The following is a 22353-nucleotide window of genomic DNA, read 5'->3' as shown; positions in this document are numbered from 1 at the left end:
GAAAAGCAATGGGAACAGGGCTCTTGATCACAGCAGGAATGTGTTTATGATCATGCACAGCCTGAGTCTGTTTTTATTTCCCATTTTATGTAAAATGCTCCAGTAATCCCTTTAGAATTCTCCCCAGCTTAAACCTCAGAAGCTGCTCAAGGCAGCCTCTTAATGACTCAAGAGCACTTCACTCCGCATAAGCCCCATATTCAACAGGTAAAGCCTACTTTGTTCTATAGAGACAGCTGGAAATAATGTAAAATTTTAAAGATTTTAATCTTCTCAGGGTAAACCAGACTGTCTTCGGCCCTCAACAAAGAAGCAAAAAAAAACCACAAAAAAACAAAACAAAAAACAAAAACAAAAACCCTATCACAAACTTCTAAAAGAGAGTGGGATGGTGGTGAAAATCAGGGACCGATGGAGGGCTACCCAGAACTAAGTTCTTGAAAATGTGAGGGTAGCAATTAGAGGAGAAAAATGTAAAAGGATTTGTGCCACCACTAACAAGTTTGGGTACTTATAGATGTAACCAGTTGACAGGATGTCAAGGCAATTAGAATAGAAAGACTTAGTACTGGCAAGAACCCAACTGCCAGATCTAAAATAGCAATTGAGCTAAAATAATCAGTAAAGGACTGCTTCAGACAGGAGGGGCCATCAATTTATTTAGCTCAATGTGCCTCTATATTTGCACATTGTAATCTTTTCACAGGAGAAGAGAAGAATCCAAAACCATGGGTTGCTTTACCTTTCCTATGAGAGGAAAAATGTTATCTCTATATTCATGTCTGTAACGCTCAAAATCAGAACTAATTTTGTTATACATGGTTTATTCTTGGTAGTAGGCAAGCATTTTTTTCAACATTTGTATCTGATCACATGATCAAGTAAATTCTTCAAAGAAGCTAAGTAAGTTGAATAGGAGGAGGCTTCTAGTGAATTTCTGCCAATTTAAGTATGGCAAGAATACATCTTGAGTTTGCACGTTCCCAGCAAACTTCATATTCAGTGATAAACAAAGCATTTATTTTCATATAATATCTGACTAAATTTGAGACTAGTAAATTGTACTTCAGGTTGTTTACTTGAACATTAGGTTCCCTTTGTGCTCAGGAAAAGTTACTTCCGGATATGAGTATGCAGTGCTTTTTAAAATAAAAAATAAAAAAGGTGTTGGAACTCACACATGTCATACAATCCACTTTGCTTACCCTACAAAGTTCCATCCAAAAAAGGTGCCAGAACTCTGTTCTGGGCGTTCTATGACAAAAATAGCCCTGTGAATACTGTATATAGATTTTCAAAGTGAATCTTGGAATAGAGGCTGCTTCATGAAGTCATGGAACAACAATAACAAAAATGTCCATCTTTCACAAAAACTCATCTACCCTTCAGTATATCTCAGTGTATGTTCTAATATACAAATAGAGATTCTTAGCATTGATCTGCATGTCCACAGAACTGAATACTAGAACCTATTTCTGTTCTTCTATTTAAATATCAGAACAAGCCATTATTGTAGAAGACCATAAACTTCCTCTTTATAACTAGATGATGTCCAGATCGGAATGTAAAAGTGGTTATCCTTGCTCAGCTGGCCATTGCGTTGGGTGGAAATTATGAGAAAGGTCTCCTAAGTCTGTTTTAGGTGATTAGATCTTTAGCTAGATGACTAGGAATTCAGTTTGCTATGGGACAAAGAAAAGACATTCTTCATTATTTCTAAATGTTTTATTACACTGAAATTGTAAAATTAGCCATTGCTGTTCTTGTTTTAGATAACGAGCTGATCTATACATACTTTGATCTATACTTTGATTGATTATGTGCCATCAAATTGGTATGGACTGATAACAGTTACATAGGAAGATCATTCTTTGATTGATCTGTTCACAAGCAGGTCATTCATATCTTCCAATGATGCACTTATAATGATGCCACTGCAAGCAAGTCCATCTACTTTGCTTCTAGTTTTCCTCTTCTCTTTCCTTCTACTTTTCCCAGCATTATAAACTTATAATATAAATCTCTATTTTCAAATAATGTGTCCAAAGTATGAAAAATTGAGCTTGGTAGCTTGTGCTTTAAATGAAAAAGAATCTCGTGTATTGTTTCTCTCTTGATCCAGTTTGCTTTTTTATCTATCCATGATATTTTCAGGAATCTTCTTCAATCCCAAAAGCAACTTTCAAAAGCAACTTTCCATTCTTTCTGTCCTGCTTCTTTAAAGTCCAGAATGGCATTTTGATATGCACAAATATTTAACTCTCTCCTGACCAATGGATTTAACCTATTGTCTGTGGCATCTTCATAGAATTAGGTCATAGATTTGATTTGAGTTTCTCACATGACTAATTCAGAAAGGAGTAGTGGCAGTAGTTCTGGAAAAAATAATATTTGTGCAAATAATTCTGTTCTTATCAAAATAGCTATTTTGATATGAAATCTAAAATGGAAAAATAATTGATACTTTATACTTTGCTTTTTTCCCTCTATTGTTTGACTCTCACATTCATATTTTTGATTTTTGTCAAAGTCTTATGAAGTGGAATAATGATGCAAAGCAATTTCCCTACTGGAGATTGTGGCTTCAAAACTCAGCTTGAACTGAAGGTTTGCTAAATTTGGCCTGTCATGTTCATTCCTGTTGTTCTGTAGCTGCAGGAGGGAAAAAGAAATATAAGCCAGTGAACCTAGATAGATGGATCACTCTATGAAATGAGAAAGATGTAGCAGTGGGCAAATGAACTCACTTGGGCAGCATAAGGTTCACTTAAAAGAAGATCAGAAGTGGTACTATGGTCTCCTTTCACACTAATAAATGTTTCAAATGACATAAGATTGGTGAGCTATGGTTCATTTCATCATGTGAATAGAGTGGTTAAACAGATGGACACTTTAAATGGAGATTTTTGGCTACTATAGACTAATATGGCTATCTACAATTGTATGACTAGAAACAGATGTCAATGGCTATGGTTAAGCTAGACTATTAGCTTTTGAATGAATTGCTCTCATTTCAGTCCTTCTAAATTTTGGTTTAAGATCTTTACAATGAAACAATAAAATAACAGGCAATAATATTTCCTAATTATCAAGCCTCATTTTTCTCCCACAACAAATTATGTTTATTATGAATAATAGCCAACAGATAAACCCAAGAGCTTCAAACCCCCATGGCTTGTATCTACATACCTTTATAACTAACTTTTAGTTTTTATTATCAGTGCCCAAATGACCTGGGTAACGACATGTGCCCGTCCTCTTCTCCTTCATGACCTGTTTAGTTACTTGTTGGTCTTCATCAGGGCAAATGGATTGGGGCTCTTGAGTTGGTCAACGCCATCATATACAATGCAGCCAGATATTTTTCGCCCCACATCAATATTTTCTTCAGAAAGTGCAAGTGATCTTTTGAGCATACTCCATAAGTATGTGGCCTTGGGAGCTGAATCAATTCTAAATGTAAGCTCTAAATTACCTGTATGGTTGAGTAGTACTCTTTAATTCAAAGCCTTATCCTACTACCCTGCAGGCCTACTAGTCTATCATCAAGTAATTCTAGATGCAACAACAGAGTCAAGATATTTAGGGCATTCCTGCAAAAATCTCCCTTCTATAACAAAATCTTCCACTGTTCCCCTTCTCTGGGGAAACCCCATTATTTCACTCTCTCCCCCACCCCCGCCTTTTTCTTTCAAATGGTGTGTCTAAACCTAATGACTTATCCTTTCCATCAGCAATTGTCTGAAGAGAATATAAGGTAATTCCTTGCCCCTATGATGTCAGAGAGAGATGTCTGTATCTTTCCGTAGCAACATAGCCCATGTTCCAGGAAAAGAATGAAAATAGACAGTCCATGGATAGAGCTTTGTTTAAATGGATTTTCATTAGGACAGAATCGAAGGCGTTTAGAAATTGCTAATGTTCCTTGGCAGCAAACAAATGGCTGAGTCAACATCACTTTTATTCCTCCCCTGTTCACTTTCTAGAATGCTGAACTACTAAAACAGTCTAATCAAACTTGGCATGGTGCTGTGTGACTCCTGCCAAATCTGTGAAGTCATCTCTTTTACTCCCCCTTGGGCTACAACAAATGGCACTTGGACTTATATATTTAAAGGCTTTGGGTCTTTAAATAAGATTCCTTGTTTTAAAATGAACAAAACAATGGATGAAGTTGGGTGAAAATGATATCTCTCTGTCTGTCTATTTATTCATTGATGGGTATTTAGAAAACTTATTTTGGTTAGGATTATTTTTTATAGTACTGAAGTAGCAATGATCAGGAGAAAAGATGGATCTGAGCAGTATTTTTTTTAATAAAGTCTAAATATTGACCTAGTATGTATCTGTATTTTGCTGAAGTAGCTCATATTGTTCTAAATACTGGGGTTTTTGTTGCATTCCTAATTTTCATACTCTTAACCTCTCCATTGGTTTACAAAATTTTATTTTTTGTTAAGGAATGGGACAATTTGGCCCTTAAGGTAAATATTTCGATGGTAAACACCCAACACAAGAAGATATCAGGAAGTATTCCAAGACTTGATTAATTAATTAGCTTATCTCCATAGATACACGGGAAAAAGCTTGAAGAAAGTGGGACTGCACTGCATTTACATAATATAGAACAGGGGCCTTCAATCTTGGCCTTTTTATGACTTGTGGACTTCAACTCCCAGAATTCCTCAGTCAGGCACACTGAGGAATTCTGGGAGTTGAAGTCCCCAAGTCATAAAATGGCCAAGTCTGAAGACCCCTGATATAGAACAATTCTGAACAATGCACCTCCTTCTTAGGGTTGATGGCCAACACCTGGTCATTTATGGTTAATTGAATGGATGCTACAGGTTGATGAAATCAGAAAATGGTGATAAGAAAAAATGTTTCAACATTTTCAACATTCAAGCCACCTAGAAGAAAATACCATGTTTTCTTTTCACCCACAACAGTACTGTATGAAGACTACAGACTAACTCACTCATTACACTGGAAAGCCATACTGGAATATCCCAATTGAACTGCAGAGAGCAACATGAGTTCCCCACCCATCCAGTTTGCTGCAACAGTGGCACTACTGTAAAAAAAAAAAAAGGGGGGGGGGCGCTCTTTATAGTATCTACCAATTAAATTGGAGTGGGAAGGCTGTGAAAACAGCAAGGAGAGGATTTCCATACCATACTACAGCATACCAACTGCTCTTAGGCTGGGTTGCATTTCATTTAAAAAATGGGAGATCCAAAACTGGGAAATGTCATTTTAGCTTGGTAATTTTTGCCGATGTAGTTTTAATTTTTGAGAAATAAAATCATCAGAAAGACCAACAAACCCCAATATTGATCTTAATATACTCTCTCCAAGAGAGGGGACTTGGCTGTGTTGTGTATAAATGATTCTACATACACTCGTGTGCTAGTTAGCAATATCAATCTCTTCTTCACTTTACAAAATCAATCTCTATTGCCCTCTGGGATGCCAAACTAATCAAACAAAAAGCATTGGCTTAAAGACATGACGTGGTTCCCTTTCTGCTGCTTTTTGGGTGGGAATTGTCTTAGCTAGGCTGGACTGGAATGTAATAAGGTGATACTCCATGATTACTAAATAGGAATAAATACAGATCTGGACTTCATTTTGAGTCATTCAGATGATCCATGTTCATGAAGATAGAGACTTCAAGGCAGTTGTGTCCTTTACCACACAATACTAAACATCTTGAAATATATAGTCTTCTTTAGCCAACATAGATCTTCTTCCTTAAGTGCTCTCATCAAACACAGAATTCAGGATGTCAGGCTTTTTATTGGTAGGCCTTAGAATTTCCATATAAAAGATCTCTGGTTCTTACACAGGATTTTAAATGAAAAATACCAACTTAAGGAGTAGTTTCTACATCAGGTCATGTTCTGCGCTGATAAACTGTATTTATTGGATTTCAGAAGCAGGTGGTTAAATTCCAGTTATGGAGCAGCACACACTTAAGAGCTAATAGCATGGTGGCTGTAACTAAACAGGAAATAACTGATATACTATAGCCAGGATAGATATGATCATGTCTCTGCAAGACTTAGAAATTGGGAGAAATAGTCATAGGTTTATTCCCTATCTGTAGATCATTGTCCAGAACTTTTAAGCTCTATCCCCACAGGCATGTGAGATGCTATTTGAAGAGCATGTTTAGAAGAAAAAAACATCTTGAAATTAGTTTTGAAATTTCCAGTGATAATGTGGAATAAAGAGTGTTACTTAGACACTGCACTGAAATTGAATGCTAACCCGGTAGTATATATAATATACAGCAATGTATATAATGTATAGTATATAGTATTATAGTATTATTGTTGTTAGTTGTGAAGTCGTGTCCGACCCATCGTGACCCCATGGACAACGTTCCTCCAGATCTTCCTGTCCTCTACCATCTTCTGGAGTCCATTTAAGCTCATGCCTACTGCTTCAGTGACTCCATCCAGCCCCCTCATTCTCTGTCGTCTCCTTCTTCTCTTGCCCTCGATCTTCCCCGGCATTAGGCTCTTCTCCAGTGAGTCCTTCCTTCTCATTAGGTGGCCAAAGTACTTGAGTTTCAACTTCAGGATCTGGCCTTCTAAAGAGCAGTCAGGGTTGATCTCCTCTAGGACTGACCGGTTGGATCATCTTGCAGTCCAGGGGACTTGCAGGATATATATATATACTGTATATATATATATGTATCTGCCCTAATAACATGGCAAGATCAAAAGAAAATATAGAAAGACATCCATATAATATCCAAGACTGCTCCTTTATGTGATAAGGTGCTCACTTATTTTCAAGGTTATCCATAAATATTACAAGCTAGCTTCCTAAAAAGAAATCAGAGAATCTCAAAATGCTTTCCATCTGACAATGTCATTTGACCAACGCATACCAACCTGATGTCATAAAATACAGCATTTCGGTTTATGTTCCCTTCTTCAAAGCTCTTTACAAATATTAGCTAATTAACCTCTGTGCAGGTGCTGAAATGTCCCACAGACTTCACATATATCTTAAGCAGGTGCCAAATGTACCCCAGACCTCACATATATTTTACGGAGGTGTCCAGTCTTTCTAGCACAATAGAAAAGTCATGTTTTTAATAAGATTTTGAGAAAGAAACAAGCATATTCTTTCCACTTCATGATTGATGTTTCAGATCCACTGCTTCTCAGAGTATGAACCATATCCAAGCAGAAATTGTACATAGGTGGGATGGCAGCGCATTGATTGCTTTGTAATCTACAGCTGAAAAGGCTGTTGGCTAAAGGGTGGACGATCTGCATTTGCCCAGATAAAATTAAGTGGTTAGTCTGCTACATCAGTTATAACAATAATAATTTGTTTAGTAAGGACTGCAAGCCCAGTCTATTGAGAGATTGTTTGCAAAGGGACCTGGGCCAATGTAAAAACTAAAGGTAAAGATTTCTCTGTCCAGTCATGTCCAACTCTAGGGTTGAAACTCATCTCTGTTTCCTAGCCATGGGAGCTGGCATTGTCCGAAGATTCTTCCATAGTCATGTCACCAGCATGGCTTTATGCCGAGTGCATAATAGCAACAACAACAACAACAATATTGATAATAACAACAACAATAACAACAACAATAATAACAACACTAATAATAATAGTTGGAAGGGACCTTGGAGGTCTTCTAGTCCAACCCCCTGCTCAAGCAGGAAACCCTATATCATTTCAGACAAATGGTTTCTCCTTAGTTCTAGGTTGCTTCTCTCCTTGATTCGTTTCCATCCATTGCTTCTTGCCCTGCTTTCAGGGGCTTTGGAGAATAGCTTGACTCCCTCTTCTTTGTGGCAACCCCTGAGATATTGGAACACTGCTATCATGTCACCCCTCATCCTTCTCTTCATTAAACTAGACACACCCAATTCCAGCAACCATTCTTTATATATTTTAGCTTCCAGTCCCCTGATCATCTTTTGTGCTCTTCTCTGCACTCTTTCCAGAGTCTTAATGCCTTTTTTACTTTGTGGTGACCAAAACTGGATACAGTATTCCAAGCATGGCCTTACCAAGTCATTGTAAAGTGGTATCTAAGATCCCTCTCACAGTTACTACTATTGAGCAAGGTACCCGCTATACTATACCTGTACATTTGGTTTTTCTTGCCTAAATGTAGAACCTTACTTTTTTCACCATTGAATTTCATTTTTAGATAGCGCCCAGTGTTCAAGTCTGTCCAGATCCTCCTGTATCCTAAGCCTGTCTTCTGGAGTGTTGGCTATTCCTGCCAGCTTGGTGTCGTCTGCAAATTTGATGAATTACCCATCTATCCCCTCATCCAAATCGTTGATGAAGATGTTGGGCCCAGAACAGAGCCCTGGGGCACCCCACTACATACTTCCCTCCATGTAGATGTGGTTCCATTGAGGACCACATGCTGAGTACGGCTGGTCAGCCAGCTTCAGATCCATCTGGTGGTGATGCTTCTAACCCACATTTTTCTATCTTATCAAGTAGTAGGTTGTGATCTACTTTATCAAATGCCTTACTGAAGTCCAAGTAAATTATATCCACAGCATTCCTCTGATCCGCTAATTTTGTCACTTGGTCAAAGAATGCAATAAGATTTGTCTGGCATGATCTGTTTTGAAAACCCATATTGGCTTTTAGTAATGAGTTTGTTTGCCTCTAGGTGTTTGCTGATTCGTTGTTTATTATCTTTTCCATAATCTTCCCAGGTATTGAGGTCAGGCTGATAGGTCTGTAATTTCCTGGGTCCATTTTTTTCCTTTTTTGAAGATGGGAACTACATCAGCTCTTTTCCAGCCCTCTGGTAGCTCCCCAGTGCTCCAGGATCTTTGAAAAATATAGTTCAATGGTTCTGAGATCACATCTGCCAGTTCCTTGAGAACGTTGGGGTGCAATCCATCTGGTCCTGGTGATTTGAACCCGTCTAGGCTGGACAGGTGCTCACTTACGTTTTCTTGCCTTCAGAACCTTGGAGTGTAATCTATCTGGTCCTGGTGATTTGAACTTTTCTAGGATGTTCAGGTGCTCACTTACCATTTTCTTGCCTATCTTAACATGTTTCTAATCCAGTGATTCTCAACCTTTCTAATGCCGTGACCCCATAATACAGTTCCCCATGTTGTGGTGACCCCCAAGTGGGTGTGGCCACCAGTAAGAGGGAGTAGGACAGCTAGGGAAAAGGGAAAAAAATGGCGGACAGCATGGTTTGGCGACCCCCGTGAAATGGTCATTTGACCCCAAATGGGGTCCCGACCCACAGGTTGAGAACCACTGTTCTAATCTGTTTTTTATGATACTGTTCTTGATAGGTTGGACTGTTTTTTCCCTTTGTGTAAAGATGGATGCAAAAAACAAGTTTAGTGGTTCTACTTTCTCCTTGTTGCTTGTCACCTTCTTACCACTTTCTCCCACTAATGGACCAATCATTTCCTTAACCTTTTTTCTTGTTTTTTACATGTTGAAAGGAGCCTTTTTGTTTTTTGTTTTTACTTTTTTTGCAGGTCTTAGCTGATTTTGAGCCTTAGCTTTCCTCACTTCATCTTTGCACGCTTGGCCTATTTGCTATTTTGCCTTAGGTATGTGCCCTTCTTTCCACTTTTTATACTTGCCCTTTTTGTCTTTCAGTTTATCAGAGAGGTCTTTATGCAGCCATGCTGGTTTCTTTTGAGAGCTGTTATTTTTCTTCTTCATTGGTATTGTGTTAGACTGGGCTTTTATAATCTCACTTTTCAAAATTTCCCAAGCTTCTTAAGTTCTTTTCCCCTTGAGGATTCTCATCCATGGACTCCTTCCAAGCTCTATCTAATTTTATTGAAATTAACTCTCTTAAGATTCTAGTTTGACTATGTTGTATTGCTTGTGTTGATCCAATATTGCATGATCACTCTTCCCCAACAGCAGACTGTTACTTTCCCACCAAAGTGGTACCTATTTATCTATTCACATCTGTATGCTTTCAAATTGCTAGTTTGGCAAGAACTGAAGCAAGAATGGGATCTCATTTCATTGTGCAGCTCTCGGGACTTGAACCTGAGCTATCAGCTTTCCAGCTAACAAGCTCAGCATCTTTAACCACTGAGCCATTATGTCCCCTTTGGGCCACTGTAGCCCTCTGTTACTTTTCTCAGTTTGCTACTTCTCTGAGATGCTAATCTTCTACTCTCACAATCAAAGATTGGCCAAGAGGCTACTGTTGTAGTCAGGAGAACAATGCTCTGCTCCTTCCCTCCATTTTCACCCTTCTATTCCTAATGACAACAGGGAATTCACCCTCATACTGGCCAACCTTTAGATGCTGATCTGAAGGAGTCCTGGAATTTTATGGAAGGATGAGCTGATCTTGACAGTTGTTCTAAAGAACAATATGTACTAGATGCAACAAAGAAGCTATGATTCTGGGGAGACCAGAATGGCAGTGGGTGATGCTAATCCAGTGATGGTGAATCTTTCAGATTTGACATATCAACAATTTGGAAAATTCCTAACTTGACTTTGCATGGCCCTTCTCATACTCTCCAAAAATCACCCAAGAACAGGACATGTTTTGGAGAATAGTTTTTGTCTGGGGTTGGTGAATGCTGGCATGTCACCCAAAGTGTCATGTTATGTCACCTTTGATATGGTTCACTATCACTGTGCTAGCCTGACCTGGGCTAATGCTCAAAGCAGCTGTTTGATTACACCCAATGTTGGGGCCAGCTAGGCTGTAATTCCCAAGTGCAATGAATATTGATCAAGAAATTATGAGGATTAAAGTCCAACCAGCTTGGAGGACACTAAACTGGGGAAGGGACCTAATCCCAGATTTTTTTTCTTTATTGAGGATGAAAAGCAAGCCATATTGGAGACATCAGGAATACATTAATGTAGTTATTTTTCATTTTGTTTATAAATTAAAGTCTGTACCAAGCAACACTTTTATGATGATAAGGGTTTTGGAATTTTGAGCCAGTTGCTGAGCTTCTGAATGAGAGTCAGAGATCTGCAATACAGGAGTGTGAATCCTGCATGAAAAAATAATGTATTATTTAGAAAGGAACTGCAAAATAGACTCATAGAGAATCATGTGTCTATACAGTAAGCTACAAGACCATCCCAGAGAAATATGCTTCCACTTTCACATATAACTACACTATTAGATGACCAAGTTCCTAACTAGAATCAAAGAAATTCAGACATTGACAGAAATCCTGGAGACAATCAACTATGAGTCTTAACATCTTTGAGATTTTTCAAAGAATTTACTAAAGAACTCTGCTTACTCTAACAGAATAAGAACAGAACATTCAAACATTTCTAAGGAATAGCCACTTTGATTTTAATTTCAGTTACCTTGCCCAACATCTTACAAAAATGCCAACCTTACAAAAATGCCCAGTGTTTTTAGTGGGTGAAAATTCTTTGCACTCTTTGTGAAAATAATGTGCACTAATCTTTTTGAGATGTGGACCGCATCCCAACCAAATGTCCAAAGAATCCATCAACTGTTGAGGACCAGATGTCAGGATGAGGCCAAATTTTTGCCAGACCTATAGAAATGGCCCCATTGAAAGAAGCACTTAACTTAGAAACACTCTCTGGAGACATAATAGTCTGGTCAGAGCATCCTTCCACATTGAGTTGTTTACTTTTCTAGCATTTTAGAAAGACGGAAGTTTCAAAGAGGCAAGCTGTTTCAAAAAGCAGGGAGACGGGGCGTATGTGGGGAGGGGGAAAGTAGGGTTGAAATTGCAGAAAAACAAAAGAAGGATTTTTAAACAAGAGAGGGTTTTTGTGAAAGGGGCAACTCACAGGGAGAGGAAACACTCTTAAAACATCCCTGTTTCTTCCCCAAAGTGCTCATTCAAATAACTAAATACCCACCCAATAGCTACGGGTTAAAACAACATTGCATTTAACAAACAACTCGGTTAATAGAAACAGCTTCAAAGAAATTCCTTTTTAAAAATTTCTTGTAGGCATTTTGGGGATTGCTCATCCCTAGATGCAAAAGCCACCTGAAAACTCAGATTGTCCAGACACGGAGATATTTTAAAGTGGCATTTAAATGCTTTGTGGTTATCCACCTGTGTACTTCTTTGTAGTCTCTGTCTCTACTATTGATATTGGTCTTGGCTTTGTTTTTAAACATTTGAGAGTAAAAGCGGGAGTTGCAGGCATAGCCTTTTGAGTGCACACAGAGATATGCTTAAATTTTCAATACTAGGGGGAAAAAAATCTACTTTCTAACAGTACGAGAGGTTGAGAAATGGCACCAGGGATTCACAAAAGTAGTGGACTTTTCTCTTGATGTGATAAAACATGGGCTAGGGAATCTTCTGCATGAACAGGCTTTTATCTGAATTCCTGTGCTGGGTGGGGAAGTGGCCTCAGGGCCCTCAACAGCTCTTCCAACTCTGTGATTCCATAGTTTTATATAGGATGCTGCTTTTCACCCTGAATGGGTACGTGTATTGGGGTTTGAATCTTAAGCAGAGTTTTGTCTCTCCCTTGGCTTTTGAGAACTAGGCACCACAGTCATTTACTTTTTAAACATTTATCTGGCACCTTGGGAGAGGAATCCAGGCCTTTGTCATAAAGGACATTTTTCTGCCTTCTACTTTGTTTGCCTCCTTCTGACTCTCTGGTGTTGCAACTACTGCTAGGGTTACTATTAGAAGAGCCCGCAAGCATGGGTAACCTTCAGTATCCTAAATATCCAACTTTCTGAGAAATTCTGTGATTTGGATCACGAGTCTTGGAAATTCAGTCTCTTTAAAGTTGTCCAGCGGGTAGAGACAGTTCTCAGAAGTGTCCTGCAGGGACCACATAGTCCCTCAGAGTTGTGAATTGCTTTTCCTGAACTGAACTCAGGTCCCTTGAGAAAATGGGAAGTCCTCAACTTATGATTGTAGTTGAGACCAAAATTTTCATGCAATGTGTCAGGCCCGATTTTATAATCTTTTTGCCATGGTTTTTAATTGAATTGCTGAAGTTTCTAAGTGTATCATGTGGTTGCTAAACAAATCCAGCTTCACTTTGTTTGTCAGAATCTGCCTGGGGAGGTTGCAAATCATGATCGCAAGACCCCGAGATGCTGCAAACATCATAAATGTGAACTGGTTGCCAAGAGCCCAAATTTTGATCACATGACTGAGGGGATTATCTGACGATTGTAAGCGCAAGGACTGGTTGTAAGTCATTTTTCAGTGCTGTTGTAATTTTGAACAGTCACTAATGGAATGGTTGTAAATTGAGGACTACCTCTATGCAATGCTTGTCATCCTTTTGCAACTTTCCAATTCTGAAAGGTGGTCTTTTTTCCTGGGCTGGCTGCCCCTCATGCCATTTCAAGCAAGCTGCTTCTGAATGGCACTGATTCAACCGTTCAGAGGAAATTCATCAAATGCTAAATAACCATACGAAGAATCAATCCCCAGGGTAGGGATTCCACTAAGGATTGGTGGCCATTTGGCCTTCTAAATGGATCAGATTCCATAGAACTCAAAGGGAATGAATGGAATGGCGGTGGATAAATTCTCCCCTGAGGAGACCCATTGTGTGTACACACATCCCCTTGCGGTTAATAGGCCTAAGTCAGTTGCCCCAATGGAGACTTCTGCTGGATTCACTCTCTCTGTGAATCTAGGCTCTTAAAAATCCCTATTTGCATTTCCCAGATATGCAGGAATTCTTAAGACGACACAAGTTATAAAAACTTCATGAGCTAACCCTTAGCCCTTTAGCTGTGCCTACCCTCCAGATCAAAGGCAAATTGTATGGAAAGCACTGAATACATATTATTCTAATGAAACCCTGACCTTTCTGATCAGTTTCTATGCCTGATGACAGATGAGGCAGCTCTCCGTATTTGTCCAGGTGTCACTTTCACAAAATCACCCCAATAATGGGCAGGTCTCCCTCTTCAGCCCACATTTCTTGGCATTTCTATGTAGGTATTTGTAGATATTATGATTTCTATAATAATGTAGAGAAACCATCCCAAATAAATGAAAAGCAAGCCTTTGTCTGAAACATCAATTTCAATGTATTGTCAACATCATGAATGACATTAAGCACAATCTTTCTGGCACAAAACATTTCCTGTTTCAGTTTGTAATCCTTTTTAAACATTATTCTCTTTCAGTTAAACATCTGTTTCGGGCTTAAATGAACTGATGCTAGAGCATTATTCAGCAGCTATTATCTTTCCAAGTGGAAAAAAGCTTTGGAAGGAACATCACAGTACCTATTATGACTGTAGCATTTTATTATGATGCAGCTTCTACAAAAACTACACTTTCTCTTGACTGATAATTATGTTCTTGCATTTACACTGCGGAATGTGTTACAAAATTCAAAGCCATGACATACCTTTCAAGATTTTAATGGATGACAACCTCATCTTTCTAGCTGCATCAGGCATTTCTTCTGAATCAAGAATTTCTCATCTGTGCAGGAATTCTATTCTTGAATTTTCCAAGAAAAAGAAGTTCTACCTGATCTCTGAATTTCTGTACATGTATCATATTGTATAACACTAATGGAATCTGTTCTGAACAGGGAGCCGTAGTGAAGCCTATATATCACGAGTCTTCAAACTTGGCCCTTTTATGACTTGTGGACTTCAACTCCTGACTAAGGAATGCTGGGAACTGAAATCCAAAATTCATAAAAGGGCCAAGTTTGAAGACTCCTGATATATATCAATGAGTGCTAACTTCTCTTATAGTCACCTGGGTAATATACTGATCAGAACATTCAGTCTTATTGTAGAATGAGGTCATATGGGCATTATTTGGAAAACAAGAATGGAGGGATAATCATCTATAAGAATACAGGTAGTCTTTCACTCACAGCCATAACTGGGACCAGAATTTCCGTTTAAACAAGGTGGTTAAGTGAGCCACACCCAATTTTACAACTTTTTTTGCCATGTTTATTAAGCAAATTACTGCAGTTGTTAATAAATCTGGCTTCCCCCATTGACTTTGCTTGTCAGAAGCCAGCTGGGAAGGTTGCAAATGGCTAGCCATCATAAATGTGGACCTGTTGCCAAGCTCCCAATTTTGATGGCATGGCCATGGGGATGCTAAAATCATTGTGTGTGCAAGGATCAGTTGTAAGTCATTTTCTTCAGTGCCATTGTAACTTCAAAAGGTCACTAAACAAATGGCTGTAAGTTGGGGAATATCTGTAGTCACAGAACCTGGGCAACTTAAGCAACTCTCAGTTTCAGCAATGAATCCTATTTCTTACATCTGAAAAAAATCAAGATGAAAAAAATCATAGACATGACTATGCTGAAGAGAAAGATGGATGCTTAAAGATGCTTAAAGCATGTTTATGTAATGGTCATGTTTGCAATGTAGTCACATATATACCTGTTGTATTGGGCTTTTTCACCATTAAAGCAAGGTGTTGTTTGTAGACAGACTGATTAAAGCCCTAAGCTTGGAAAGCATCAGACAAGACTTTGCTGCAAGATTTTGCTTTCACTGGGAAGAGGGCATTGATTTATTTTCTTTAATACCTGAGGGCAGGACAAGAAGCACCAGGTTCATCAGAGGGAGACTCAACCTGGAAATTTCCTGACAATGAGAATGATAAATCAGTAGAACAGCCTTCCTCCTGGAGTTGTGGGTGCTCCATTGCTGTGGTTTTCAAGAAAAGAGGGGACAACCGTTTGACTGAGCTGGTATAAGGCTCCTTCCTTGGACAGGCGGTTGAACTAGAAGACCTTTAAGTTCCCATCAAGCCCTATGATTCTAGGTATCACAGAAACGAAGTAAAGGACTTTGTGGATTCTACTGATTTAGGTTTTGCCATCATTACTAATGTGAATAATATGGGAAAGAATCGTGGTATCAGAATCCATACTCTTAAAGCATAACTATAGAAGAGGATCTCTGTAACTCTAGGTTGAAGTGTGGGTCCTTGATGCTCTCCAAGCTTGGTTGTTTTCTTGCAGATGTTCCATTACCCAATTAGGTAACATCATCAGTGCTAGAAGAGAGTGTGGTTTGCTTTCTTTATATATATAGATCAGGGGTCTTCAAACTTGGCCCTTTTATGACTTGTGGACTTCAACTCCCAGAATTCCTCAGCCAGCATGCCTTTTCAGTGTTGGTGGGAGTGGTCTTGGCGGTTCATTGATTAGACTGTTGTTTACTGTTTGTTTGTGTGAGTTGGTAGCTGGTTGATTGGGACATTGTTTACTGCTTGATTTTTGGTCTGGTATTAACCCTGGTGCTAATCTCTGCTTATCTGGATGTTGATTGCTTGCAAGGAGCTATTTGGATCTTTTTGTTTGCTTTTTTAGCTTTCTGATTTCTCTTCTGAACACTCTTTTGAATATTCTTATCAACAAGCCACTTGTATATAAACAGAGCAAAGCTGGTTCATGAAATATCTGCAAGGAAACAAATACGCTCAGAGAGCAGCAAAAACCCCAAGTAGTAGTAGTAGTAGTAGTAGTAGTAGTAGTAGTAGTAGTAGTGATAATAATAATTATAATTATAAACAGACAAGCATCTGCAACATAACATCCCAGTCTTAACAATTGTCGATAAGAAAGACAAAAAAATCTGGATAGTGGACGTGGCAGTGCCTGGAGACAGCAGAATAGAAGAGAAAGAACTGGAGAAGATAACAAAATACAAAGACCTACAAATAGAAATAGAAAGACTGTGGCAAAGGCAAGCAAGGGTAGTACCAATAGTCATAGGCGCCTTGGGTGCAATCCCAAAACAACTGGAGCACCACTTGAACACCATTGGCATTGACAAATTCGCTATTAGTCAATTGCAAAAGGCGGCCTACTAGGAACCGCTTCCATCCTGCGACGATATCTGTAATATCATCAAACATGCACATCTGCCTATCCCAGGTCCTTGGTAAGGACTTGATAGTGAGACAAAAATGCCAAATCCAGTCTGAACATCTGGCTGACTGTGCAATGATTATTATTATTATTAATAATAATACCTTGGAGGTTATCTAGTCCAACCCCTGTTCAGGCAGGAAACCCTATACCATTTCAGACTAATGGCTGTCCAGTCTCTTCTTAAAAACTTCCAGTGTTAGAGCATTCACGAGTTCTGGAGGCAGGTTGTTCTCTAAAGCTTCACTGCAACATATCCAGTATTGGCTTCTTGGTGTTCTTTGAGCTTTTCCTCCAGATATTTCAATACCAATTTAGAAATATCATCAGTGTACTGAACTCAATGGTTCAATCTTGAGCTACATATGTATATTCTCATCCATTGGAGATGTATCTATTTTCAAATCCTAACAATACACTCCAGAGATACTTGCTAAGTATTTAATTCAGAACAGTGAGCAATGATGATGATGACAATCAAAAACTGGTGAGTAATAACTATTCTGCTGTACTTAAGCATGATGTGTTATTATTAAATCAAGAAATGTAGCTTCTGCAGGACCCAGCCAATGCTTTTCCATGGAAGTTGCTTTGCTAGGAGCCAAAGATAAAGATGCCCTCCAGTTTAACTTGACTCATAGGGATTACATCTATGCAATTTTCTTGGCAACATTATGAAAGCTGTGGTCTACTGCTTTCTATCAGGGATTTTTTATTTCCAAGTGTAACCAATCCCCTGGGTTTCTTAGTAATCTCCTAGTCAAATACTAATTAGAGTGGACCCAGCTTAGGGTTTTTTTTTTTTTGAGATTAAGTTTGCTACAGTAGTTGATGCTACCAAACATGACTCTAGAAATCTAAGTATAGCAAGGATAACATATAATCTTCCTTGTACAAATTTTTCATTAGTATTATAGTCAGGCATACATACATACTCGGTATCCTTGTCTCTGACTGTTTTTCTGTTTGTCTTTCTATCTTCTAACTATTACTTTATCTATCTGTCTGTCTGTCTGTCTCTCTGTCTATGTCTATCCTATCTCGCTCCTCTCTCTGTGTGTCTCTGTCTCGGTCTCTCTCTCTCTCTCTCTGTCTCTGTATCTCTCTCTGCCTCTCTCTGTCTGTTTCTGTCTGTCTGTCTGTTTCTCTGTCTATCTCTGTCTGTCTGTCTCTGTCTGTCTGTCTCTGTTTTTCTCTGTCTTTCTGTCTATCTCTCTGTCTATCTCTAGCTATCTAAAAACAGATATTATGAAAACAATAATTAAATATTAACAATCACTGTTAAAAATTAAAATATTATTAAAAGGTAAAATATAGCAACCATAAGTGCAGAGAATAAGCGTATCAACCACATCAACCATAATAATCATATCACTGGTTCACTGGGACCTCCAAGCCTGAGGATGTAACCAGATCTTGAGGGACTTCCTAAACATCAACAGATATGATGCTAGCCTACTTTTGGGAAATGGACATGATCCACAATGTGGGAACCTTGGCAGAAAAACCTCATTTTCTGGGACCCATCAAATATAGGTCCCTTACAGATGGTATCTTTTCCAATTTGATTGTCCTTGAAATGTAGAGACTTCATGGAAAGAGGAGGATTTTCTCACTCGTCCTACGTTGCAATCTAGGATTGAGCTTGTTGTGTTCTGAGATCCATTGAGTTTGCTCAGTGTGGAGATTCTTTGTACACATAGTGGGTTTTCTGTTGGGATAGGATGTGGGAATTCCCAGATTTGCTATTTGCTAAATGCAGATATGCATTTAGAGGCCTCAGCAGGTGGCAGCACCAACCTGATCTTACCTGGACTCAAATGTTAAGCAGGATGGAGTATTGGATGGGAAACTAAAAGCATATCTAGACCTGTAGGCTAAACTGGAAAGTCAAAATTATCCCAGTAAAAAAGAATGGCAAATCAACTGTTGTCATTGTTGCCAAGAAAACCATGAGGATGTGTAGAGTTCAACTCAAACAAAATTTCATGTATGCATTCAGGGACCATACACTTTAACCACCAATAAACAGAGCAAGTTTTGACCCGCCATCTAGAGTTATCAGCTTGATGGAGGAATGACAGTACCTAGCTACTAAATAGATAATATAGCAGATTAGCACACTTGAATGCATCGGGTTCACCTTGTTGTAGCTTGATATGCATTTGTTAACATGTAGTAAATTTATTTTTCTTACAAATAAAGAAAATAATTCAAAAGTCCACATCATTTTTTAAAGTGGCAAATCTCTCTTTTTTATGTATATATTTATTATATCTCATCCATAGGAATAAAATACAAAACAAAAAACAAAACAGAAAAAGCATACATGCAACAGTAATAACAACAAAAAAGAAAGTAAAATGTACACATAAAAGGGGAAAAGGGGGAAAAAAGATGCAAACACCCAACATTAAACATATAAAAAAATCCACCCTGGCTGGGTGCTGAAAAGAAAACTCAAAAAAACTGATAAGTTCTCCTCCCCTTACATAATGGATCTGTAAATAGTTATAAACGTTCTCATCCTTATCTTGCAAGGATTGTACTCGCTAAGCACTGGAAAGGAAACGAGATGCCGTCTGTTGAAGAATGAATCCTAAAATTGACTGTATTAGCAGAGATGGCGAAATTAACTGCCTTGATTAGAGATAATGGACTAGACAGCTTTATAAGAGACTGGAAACCGTTTGTGGACTTTCTACAAGTTAAATTTTCCTGATTGTTAGAACAATTAATCAGTGGAACAACCTGCCTCCAGAAGCTGTGAATGCTCCAGCAATGGAAGTTTTTAAGAAGAGACTGGACAGCCATTTGTCTGAAATGATATAGGGCAGGGATCTTCAAACTCGGCCCTTTTATGACTCATGGACTTCAACTCCCAGAATTCCTCAGCCAGGCATGCTGACTGAGGAATTCTAGGAGTTGAAATCCATAAGTCATAAAAAAGCCGAGTTTGAAGACCGCTGGTATAGGGTTTCCTGCCTGAGCAGGGGGTTGGACTAGATGACCTCCAAGGTCCTTTCCAACTTTATTATTGTTATGGTTGTTGTTGTTATTACAATAACAGAAAGTTAACAGAGGATTTTGAAGACTAGTGAAATATTTGTGTTAACTGTTGACTATTTTATTTATTTTTTATTTTTATGTATATTAGATGTTGGGTTGATTCGATTTGAAAATACTAAAGACACAGCCATAGCCACAGCTAGACAGACAAACACATTCAAAATGTTTGTGGACATAGCCTTACTAAATTTTGGAGTGAATGTGGATTATTATTTACATTAACATCTTAAATAAGCATGCAAGCTACATGAACATCCATCAGTAAGTTCGCAAATTCTACTCAAAATGGTTTCTCACTACAGATCATCCTTGACATACGACCACAATTGAGTCCAAATTTATGTTGTTAAATAAGACATTTTTAAATGTTTTTCCCCGTTTTACAACCTTTCTTGCCACAGTTGTTAAGTGAATCATTGCAGTTATTAAATGAGTAACATGATTATTAAGTGAATCTGGCTTCCCCCATTGACTTTACTTGCCAGGAAACTGCAAAAGATGATCACATGACCCCGGGACACTGCAACCGTCATAAATATGAAGCAGTTGTCAAACACCTGAATATAAAACATGTTGTAAGTCGAGGACTGTCTGTACAAGTTGCTGAAAGAGGACTTGAGGTTTCTGTGACTGATCATATCAAGGCATATCCCTGCTGATTTGACTTTTGAATTTTTTTGTCTACAGGAACCAGGAGGAGTTGACTTCCGAAACTCAACCTGTCTCTCAAGTATGTTAAATAGCATTTTATTTTGTTTTCTGCCATCATCATCTCCTCTAAATGAAGTCTAGCTTCATTACCTCTGAAAAGTTACATTAACTGAAAGGCTTTAGAAGGACTATATAAACAAATCAGAGTATAATCTGTCTGAAATTAAGCTGGCATGCTTCTATAACAGTTTTTTAAAAAACCAAGCAGACTAGGAGGTCACAATTAAGAATGAAGCATCCTGGAAATAAGCCATCAATGTGCCTTTTTTGAGGGATGTGTTTTTTAGTTAGAACAGTGTTTCTCAACCTTGACAATTTTAAGGCATGTGGACTTCAACTCCCAGAATTCCACAGCCAGCATTGCTGGCTGTGGAATTCTGGGAGTTGAAGTCCACATGCCTTAAAATTGTCAAGGTTGAAGAATACTGAGTTAGAGACTGGGAGGAAACATTGCACATTGGGGGGGGGGGTTGATGGCTCCAATGGGAGAAGCTTATGGTACAAGAAGAGCAGAACCATGGCCGACTAATCTAAATGCAGACAGCAAAAACATGTCCTGACAATGTCGACCTTTCTGATGTGTTCCTGTGACGTTGCCTTTGTCTTCTTCTAAGTCCAGGGCAGTCTTAAGTTGTTCTTAGCTGTATTGGTATTGTAGTGGCATTTCCCCGTACCTGTCAAGCACTTCCCCCTTTTTCAGTTACATGGACATGACCATCTTGCTTTTTTGTACCTCACTAGAGATGCCCCTGATTGGCATGTGATTGGAAACAAGAAATAGAGGCAGATTGTAAATAAGGATAGAGGGATGAGCCTTGTTTTCTGCTGACTCAGCACCCATTCTGTTTTATACACAGGAACTTCCGGTGTACCCTTTTCTTCTAAAGCAGAAATATGCAGTATTTTTATCCGAAGAAAGCACTACTGAATGCTAAAACACGAATTCCTTTAATTTAGGTGCTTAAAGCTCAATCATCTACAAGCTTCTACTCCATTAGTAGCAATGCTTTATTTACATAACTTGTGTACAAAGATGGTAATGATTATCTGCGTAATTATCAATGGTAACTTTGAGCAAGCTCTTCAATTTCCTTTCATCGCCAGCCAAACATTGGGTTTCAAAAGGAATTCCTTTAAACTTCAGTGATGTATCTCCATATGACAATGTCAAGGTATCGTTTCAGCATGAATGAGTCAGACATGAAAGTATTTCTGAGTGATCTTTTATGGTATATACATGCTAACTACAGGATTTTTTTTCCCCCTGAGGTTTGGATCATGTGCAGCAAGGATCTTAGTCTCCAGAAAGCTTTCATGTGATTCTGAGTGCAAACAAAGGCTTTCTAAATGTTCTCCATTACAGGTAGTCCTCGATTTAGGACTATCTGTTTAGTGACCATTCAAAATTACAATGGCGCTGAAAAAAGCGACCCATAACTGGTTCTAACAACCACTTCATGGTCGCATAATCAAAATTTGGGTGCTTGGCAACTAGTATCCTGCTCTATGGAGCAGAGTTGGTCTCTGACAGACGGCCACCTGAAGAGACTAGAAGCATTTGAAATATGGATTTACAGGTGGCTGTTACATATAAGCTGGGTTGACAAGATCAGAAATGAGGAGGCGATAAGCCGCCTGGGAAAGCCAAGGGAAATCATGAAAACAATTAAAAAACGAAAGCTAGAGTATTTTGGACATGTGATGCAACA

The sequence above is a fragment of the Crotalus tigris genome, unplaced genomic scaffold, assembly GCF_016545835.1.
Source record: "Crotalus tigris isolate CLP2741 ecotype Arizona unplaced genomic scaffold, ASM1654583v1 scf7180000017969.2108049, whole genome shotgun sequence".
In the NCBI taxonomy this organism is placed as follows: Eukaryota; Metazoa; Chordata; class Lepidosauria; order Squamata; family Viperidae; genus Crotalus; species Crotalus tigris.
Note: the sequence above shows the minus strand (reverse complement) of the source record.